The sequence below is a fragment of the Teleopsis dalmanni genome, chromosome X (genome assembly GCF_002237135.1).
Source record: "Teleopsis dalmanni isolate 2A chromosome X, ASM223713v2, whole genome shotgun sequence".
NCBI lineage: Eukaryota > Metazoa > Arthropoda > Insecta > Diptera > Diopsidae > Teleopsis > Teleopsis dalmanni.
The window spans coordinates 101,585,480-101,595,220 of record NC_051848.1 but is presented as its reverse complement, the minus strand read 5'-3'; positions in this window follow the sequence as shown (position 1 = coordinate 101,595,220).

Sequence of the window (9,741 nt, the reverse complement as noted above, 5' to 3'; positions counted from 1 at the left end):
CATCACGTTAGTGTCGGAGAAGATAGCTGGTACGCTCAAGGAATGGTCAGTTCTCGAGGACTACACGGGGAGCGATCACCAATACATCTGGTTCACCGTCGAGCCAGGCAATAGGCCAAATGGAAACCCCGGAAGGAGGTCTACTCGCAAATGGTCCACGAATAAACTCAATAGGGATATCTTTCTCGAAGTGTTCGATGATAGGATGAGTAGAAACACTGGAGGAGGAGATGCCAGGAGCTTGGTCCGCCACACAATGCACAGCATAACACAGGCCTGCGATGCAGCAATGCCTAGAGTGGCAAAAAATCCCAGAAGAAAGGCAGCCTATTGGTGGACTGAAGAAATTGCTGAACTTCGAAGGGTCTGTCTCCAAATGCGGAGGAGAAGGACCAGGGCCAGAACACGGAGAGATGCCACGGCAGAAAGCGAAGCATTAAAGGCAGCTAGGAAGGCATTAAAGATCGCTATTTCCAAAAGTAAGAAAAGAAAATGGGAAGAGTTACGTGAAGACGTAAATAACGACCCTTGGGGACTTGGCTACAAGATCGTCATGCGAAAAATAGGTGCCTTGGCGCCAGTTCCTGAATTGGAAGAAAATGTGATGGATAACATCGTAAATTCTCTTTTTCCGGATCATGAAATACGCAGAGACTGTGAAAGGGTACTCACCGATGATCCACCGCTTTTTACGGAAGAGGAACTTAAAACCGCAGCACGTTCTCTGAAGAATAACAAAGCCCCAGGACCGGACGGTGTCCCATCTGAGGCGATTAAGCTGATAGCAGACGACCGCCCACAATCCCTGCTTGAAATGTTTAACTCTTGTCTGAAGGAAGGCATTTTTCCAGAGCCCTGGAAAAAGCAGCAACTAACCCTAATTAGCAAAGGAAAGGGCAACCCCGAGATGCCAAATGCATACCGACCACTTTGTATGCTCGACACATCAGGGAAACTGCTGGAACGACTACTAAAACCGCGTATAGCAGCATCCATTGAGAGCGCTGGGGGACTATCCACCAGACAGCACGGTTTCCGGCCAGGAAAGTCCACCATTGGAGCTATCGCTGATGTGGCGGCAACCGTAGAAGCCGCACAATGTGGAAATGCTTACTCGAAGCGTATAGTACTTCTGGCGGCTCTAGACATTAGGAATGCGTTCAACAGCCTACAATGGACCGATGTGATCAACGCCCTTGAAGGACGCTTTAATACACCGATGTACTTGATGCGAATGATCCGCAGCTACCTTAGCGATAGAGAGCTTCTCTATCACACAAGGAGTGGTACAAAAACTAAGAAGATCACCTCCGGAGCAGCGCAGGGCTCCGTTCTTGGCCCTGATCTATGGAATGCGAGCTACGATGAAATATTCTCCATTGAAATGCCGGACAACGTACACCTAGTAGGCTTTGCCGATGATGTAGCCGCAGTCATCACAGCACGAAATGTAACCGAAGCACAGTTCAGACTAAATCAGGTCATGCTACGCACGATGGAATGGATGGATGACCGCGGTCTAAAGCTAGCAACTGAGAAGACAGAACTCATTATATTAACGAAACAGCAAATACCCTTGGAAATTGAAATGCGGGTATGGAACTCTACCATTAAAACGTCCAAGGAAATGAAATATCTGGGCATCCAGCTGGACTCCAGGATGTCGTTTTGGGCCCAGATAAAACATGCAGGTGAAAAGGCTTCAAAGGCCTCAGCGTCCTTAAGCAAGCTAATGGCAAACGTTGGCGGCCCAACAGAAGACAAGCGAAAACTGCTAATGACAGTTGTGAACGCGATTCTGCTCTACGGTTCTGAAGTATGGTCTAATGCATTACAGATTAACCAGAAGCGAAATGCGCTCGAAAAAATCCAGAGAACAACGGCACTCAGGGTAGCATCTGCATACCGTACGGTTTCAGGTGCGGCGGTCCTTGTTATAAGCAGCTCAATACCCATCGACCTCATGGCCATGGAACGGAGGCAAGCATGGTTAAGCCGCCAAAGCAACGAAAACAGCAGCGTAGCTACAAATTATCGGGAACACACAATGATAGAGTGGCAAAGTCGGTGGACTAACGAAACTAGTGGTAGGTGGACTGCAAGACTCATCCCGGACTTAGTCGCCTGGACCACAAGGAAGTTCGGCGAGGTAAACTATTACCTGACACAATTCTTCTCCGGGCACGGGTACTTCGGCAAATATCTGTACCGGATGAATATTCGAGAGGAGCAGAGTTGCATCTATGGCGATGCTGATGTCGACGATGTAGAACACACGTTTTTTGAATGCAATCAATGGTTAATCGAGAGAACCAACCTGCAAGCACAGATAGGCGGCATTTGGACCCCGGAAAATGTAGTACCCTTACTACTAGCAAGTGAAAACAACTGGAACGTGGTGGCGAGGCACGTGGAGGCAGTACTTCGCGCAAAAAAGAGGCGCCTGGACGCAGGTACAACAGCAGCGACGTAAGATTATATCTTACAATCAGGATGTGCATGACCTGAAACAATACCTAGTGGTGGTTCCGGGTCATGTGCTTCATCCTGGAAAGGGGAGTTTTTTAGCATGTCAGCGATTAGCGCGAACCGTGCACTACCCACAGAAAGACGTTTTCTGCGGGTGTGTGTAGACATTTTTTGTTCCCCAGCCTCGAAATACAAAAAAAAATTATTATTATTATTATTATTATTATTATTATTATTATTATTATTATTATTATTATTATTATTATTATTATTATTTATTTCTTTATTATTTCTTTATATTATTATTCATATTTATATTCTTCTTTATTATTCTATTTTATTTATTTTATTTATTATTATTTTTATATTATTATTTTTTTTTATTATTATTATATTTTATTTTATATTATTATTATATTTTATTTTATATTATTATTATATTTTATTTTATATTATTATTACATTTTATTTTATATTATTATTATATTTTATTTTATATTATTATTATATTTTATTTTATATTATTATTATTATATTTTATTTTAATATATTTTTATATATTATTTTACATTATTATTTATTTTATACCGTATTATATTTTGTTTTAATTTATTATTATATTTTATTTTAATTTATTGTTATATTTTATTTTATATTATAATTATATTTTATTTTCATTTATTATTGTATTTTATTTTAATTTATTATTATATTTTATTTTAATTTGTTATCCTATTTTATTTTAATTTATTATTATATTATGTTTTATTTAAATTTATTATTATATTATGTTTTATTTAAATTTATTATTATATTTTTTTTTTAATTTATTATTATATTTTATTTTATATTATTATATTTTATTTTATATTATTATATTTTATTTTATATTATTATATTTTATTTTATATTATTATATTTAATTTTAATATATTTTATTTTATTTTATTATTTTACATTATTATTTATTTTATACATTATTATACCATATTTTGTTTTAATTTATTATTATATTTTATTTTAATTTATTGTTATATTTTATCTTATATTATAATTATATTTTATTTTATATTATAAAATTTTATTTTATATTATTAAATTTTATTTTATATTATTATTTTTTATATTATATTATTATTATATTTTATTTTAATTTATTATTATTGTATTTTATTTTAATTTATTGTTATATTTAATTTCAATTTGTTATGATATTTTATTTTAATTTATTATTATATTATGTTTTATTTAAATTTATTATTATATTTTTTTTAATTTATTATTATATATTATTTTAATTTGTTATTATATTTTATTTTAATTTATTATTATATTTTATATTATATTATATATTATTATTACATTTTATATTATATTATATATTATTATTATTATATTTTATATTATATTATATATTATTATTATATTTTATTTTAATTTATTTCTATATTATTATTATTATTATTATTATTATTATTATTATTATTATTATTATATTATATATTTTATTATTATTATATATATTATTATTTTATTTATTATTATTATTATTATTATTATTATTTTTATATTATATTATATAATATTATATTATTATTATATATTATTATTTATTATTATTATTATTTTTATTATTTTATTATTATATTTATTATTTTATTTATTATTATATTATTATTTTTATTATATTATTATTATTTATTATTATTATTATTATTATTATTATTATTATTATTATTATTATTATTATTATTATTATTATTATTATTATTAATTATTATTATTATTATTATTATTATTATTATTATTATATATTATTTATTATTATTATTATTATTATTATTATTATATTAATATTATTATTTTATTTATATTATTATTATTATTATTATTTTATTAATTATTATTATTTTTTTTATTATTATTATTATTATTATTATTATTATTATTATTATTATTATTATTATTATTATTATTATTATTATTATTATTATTATTATTATTCCCCCTGCGGGATAGGGGTTAGAATATTCCCGTGGTAAGGCATGCCTGTCGTACGAGGCGACTAAAATCCAGCCATCGAGGGACACCCAAGTGTGCAGAGAGTGACTGCAGCTGTGCACCACCGAGGGACACGGACGAGTGCACTGTTTTAAGAGAAGGCAGCTGCACCAACGATGGAGTTCCTTCACGTCCAACATAAACACTATGTTAAGATGATGGCAAAAAACGCATGCCGAAACAGGCAATGCACATCAGCTATGAATTCAGGGTTCATACACCCATGGCATACTGGAAATAAACAACGATAACGATGACTTTGGGCTGGCGGATGTGGTATTCTGTTACCTGAGTATATGAGAGTGACATCTCATAGAAATGGCTTTCAGGTTAATGCTGCATCTTCCTCCGTCCTTTTAAAACTTGGCAAGTCTCCAAGTACGTTCGATGTTTCGTCACCGTTAAGTTGGTGGTATAGGCTCAGTTGAGAGTACTCCTGACCTGCGCCAGATTCTGGCTCTGAACACAATCTCCCATAAGGAATTGTGTCAACCCTCGCATGGCCTCCCTGCTTCGCATAGATAACCATGGGGATCGTTACGAGCGACTATACAACCGAACATCGATAGCGGCTAGGAGTTTGGACCCAAAAATCATGACAAATGAAAAAACAAATACACAAAATCTAACGGAAGCGCCATCGCAAGATGGCCCAGGGAAGTCCGCATCGGACAGTGGCACGCCAAACGTGCCATCACAAATGAAGGAGGTTCCCGTCTCACCGAGCGATGAATACATCCAAACCCTGAGAAGGGAAGAGGAGCAGACACTAGGAAAGTGTATAGCCGCCTTAATGAAGATAAAAAATGGCATAATGCGGCAAAAAAATGTCTCGCTAGATATTAAAGATGGCGTAAACGAACTGCAAACGCACTTCGAAAACATGGGCTACTATAGCCGATGCTGGATCAAGGCAGTGGCGAAAAAAGCACGAAGAGAAGCAAATGTGGTAGACACACCAAACGTGCATAGACAAAAGCGCATGGCGACAAGTCCTGCTGCGCAAAACACAGGAAATGAGAGCGCCAAAAAGAGCAGACAAGATAAGCCTGAGGAATGGCAAACCGTAAATCGGAAGAAGCTCAAAACCCCCAAAAAAAGAGAAATAAATGGGACGCCCATAACTACGAAAAGACCAGACAAAATAAATGTCGGTACAAAGAAAGCTGAAAAGAAAACTAAGCCAGAAGCAAAGAGACCCAGGCCCAATAAGGACAGAGGCCCAAAGACGGAAGCAGTCCTCATAAAACCGACGGGAAGTCAAACTTATGCGGACATTTTAAAGAACCTCCGTTCGAATGTCAAGCCGGATGACTCGAAAGTCAAAATTCGAGCAGTCCGCAAGACAATGTCGGGAGCTCTGCTATTAGAGCTTGACAAGGGGACCAAGGCAAGCTTAGAGTTCTGCGATGAAATAAGGAGTGCTTTGCAAGAAACGGCGGAGGTAACTGGTCTGATACCGAAAACCACCATAGAGATAAGAGATCTCGATGCGCTTACTACAACGACGGAAGTCGAAGAAGCGGTTAAACGACTCCTTCCAAGCGGAAGCGATCAGTTGAAGGTGACCGTCACCAAACCAAATAACAAAGAACTGGTCAGAGCTTACGTGCAATTACCCACCGTAGCAGCTGATAAGCTTCTCGAGACAGGCTCGATCATTATTGGATGGATCAGAGCAAAAAAGCGGACGCGCACCGAAACAAAGCGTTGCTTCAGGTGCCTTGGTGTAGGACATGTACAGAGAAATTGCAAGGGTCCAGATAGAACAAACCTCTGCATCAAATGTGGCGCACCTGGACACAAACTAAAGGAGTGCACAAACTCTCCGAAGTGCTGCGTCTGTACTGACGCTGGCCTCAAAACCGTCGATCACATTGCTGCATCTGGCAAATGTGCATCGGTAAAGGCCCAAAGATGATGAGATTTTTGCAAGCAAATATGCACCGAAGCAGGACAGCAGACGCCCTTATATCACAACTCATACATGAGCGGAACGCGGATGTTGTCATAATTAGCGAACAATATGGAGAAATCAGTTGCGGTACCTTCTTGGCTGACTGCAGTGGAACTGCAGCCATCTGGCTGCCATGCGCCGAGAAATTCTCTTTCTCAGCCAGTGGTGCCGGAGACGGACACGTTTGGGTTCGAAATCGCAACTTTACCTTAATGAGCTGCTATCTTACACCGAGCGACAGTATTGGCCAATTCCAGATGAAACTGGACGCAATCGAAGATTGCGTCCTCCAAATGGGTGAAACTTTATTATAGCAGGCGACTTCAATTCGAAGGCCATTGAATGGGGCATGATGACCACAAATCCCAGAGGTAGGCGAGTGCTTGACATGGCGGCCAGATTGGGACTTGTAGTCGCTAACAGGGGGATGTCGCCCACCTTTCGCAGACCAGGATGCGAAGGCACTATTCCAGACATCACGTTAGTGTCGGAGAAGATAGCTGGTACGCTAAAGGAATGGTCAGTTCTCGAGGACTACACGGGGAGCGATCACCAATACATCTGGTTCACCGTCGAGCCAGGCAATAGGCCAAATGGAAACCCCGGAAGGAGGTCTACTCGCAAATGGTCCACGAATAAACTCAATAGGGATATCTTTCTCGAAGTGTTCGATGATAGGATGAATAGAAACACTGGAGGAGGAGATGCCAGAAGCTTGGTCCGCCACACAATGCACAGCATAACACAGGCCTGCGATGCAGCAATGCCTAGAGTGGCAAAAAATCCCAGAAGAAAGGCAGCCTATTGGTGGACTGAAGAAATTGCCGAACTTCGAAGGGTCTGTCTCCAAATGCGGAGGAGAAGGACCAGGGCCAGAACACGTAGAGATGCCACGGCAGAAAGCGAAGCATTAAAGGCAGCTAGGAAGGCATTAAAGATCGCTATTTCCAAAAGTAAGAAAAGAAAATGGGAAGAGTTACGTGAAGACGTAAACAACGACCCTTGGAGACTTGGCTACAAGATCGTCATGCGAAAAATAGGTGCCTTGGCACCAGTTCCTGAATTGGAAGAAAATGTGATGGATAACATCGTAAATTCTCTTTTTCCGGATCATGAAATACGCAGAGACTGTGAAAGGGTACTCACCGATGATCCACCGCTTTTTACGGAAGAGGAACTTAAAACCGCAGCACGTTCTCTGAAGAATAACAAAGCCCCAGGACCGGACGGTGTCCCATCTGAGGCGATTAAGCTGATAGCAGACGACCGCCCACAATCCCTGCTCGAAATGTTTAACTCTTGTCTGAAGGAAGGCATTTTTCCAGAGCCCTGGAAAAAGCAGCAACTAACCCTAATTAGCAAAGGAAAGGGCAACCCCGAGATGCCAAATGCATACCGACCACTTTGTATGCTCGACACATCAGGGAAACTGCTGGAACGACTACTAAAACCGCGTATAGCAGCATCCATTGAGAGCGCTGGGGGACTATCCAGCAGACAGCACGATTTCCGGCCAGGAAAGTCCACCATTGGAGCTATCGCTGATGTGGCGGCAACCGTAGAAGCCGCACAATGTGGAAATGCTTACTCGAAGCGTATAGTACTTCTGGCGGCTCTAGACATTAGGAATGCGTTCAACAGCCTACAATGGACCGATGTGATCAACGCCCTTGAAGGACGCTTTAATACACCGATGTACTTGATGCGAATGATCCGCAGCTACCTTAGCGATAGAGAGCTTCTCTATCACACAAGCAGTGGTACAAAAATTAAGAAGATCACCTCCGGAGCAGCGCAGGGCTCCGTTCTTGGCCCTGATCTATGGAATGCGAGCTACGATGAAATATTCTCCATTGAAATGCCGGACAACGTACACCTAGTAGGCTTTGCCGATGATGTAGCAGCAGTCATCACAGCACGAAATGTAACCGAAGCACAGCTCAGACTAAATCAGGTCATGCTACGCACGATGGAATGGATGGATGACCGCGGTCTAAAGCTAGCAACTGAGAAGACAGAACTCATTATATTAACGAAGCAGCAAATACCCTTGGAAATTGAAATGCGGGTATGGAACTCTACCATTAAAACGTCCAAGGAAATGAAATATCTGGGCATCCAGCTGGACTCCAGGATGTCGTTTTGGGCCCAGATAAAACATGCAGGTGAAAAGGCTTCAAAGGCCTCAGCGTCCTTAAGCAAGCTAATGGCAAACGTTGGCGGCCCAACAGAAGACAAGCGAAAACTGCTAATGACAGTTGTGAACGCGATTCTACTCTACGGTTCTGAAGTATGGTCTAATGCATTACAGATTAACCAGAAGCGAAATGCGCTCGAAAAAATCCAGAGAACAGCGGCACTCAGGGTAGCATCTGCATACCGTACGGTTTCAGGTGCGGCGGTCCTTGTTATAAGCAGCTCAATACCCATCGACCTCATGGCCATGGAACGGAGGCAAGCATGGTTAAGCCGCCAAAGCAACGAAAACAGCAGCGTAGCCACAAATTATCGGGAACACACAATGATAGAGTGGCAAAGTCGGTGGACTAACGAAACTAGTGGTAGGTGGACTGCAAGACTAATCCCGGACTTAGTCGCCTGGACCACAAGGAAGTTCGGCGAGGTAAACTATTACCTGACACAATTCTTCTCCGGGCACGGGTACTTCGGCAAATATCTGTACCGGATGAATATTCGAGAGGAGCAGAGTTGCATCTATGGCGATGCTGATGTCGACGATGTAGAACACACGTTTTTTGAATGCAATCAATGGTTAATCGAGAGAACCAACCTGCAAGCACAGATAGGCGGCATTTGGACCCCGGAAAATGTAGTACCCTTACTACTAGCAAGTGAAAACAACTGGAACGTGGTGGCGAGGCACGTGGAGGCAGTACTTCGCGCAAAAAAGAGGCACCTGGACGCAGGTACAACAGCAGCGACGTAAGATTATATCTTACAATCAGGATGTGCATGACCTGAAGCAATACCTAGTGGTGGTTCCGGGTCATGTGCTTCATCCTGGAAAGGGGAGTTTTTTAGCATGTCAGCGATTAGCGCGAACCGTGCACTACCCACAGAAAGACGTTTTCTGCGGGTGTGTGTAGACATTTTTTGTTCCCCAGCCTCGAAATACAAAAAAAAATTATTATTATTATTATTATTATTATTATTATTATTATTATTATTATTATTATTATTATTATTATTATTATTATTAACTTGCAGTTATGAATATTATTGTTATTATTATT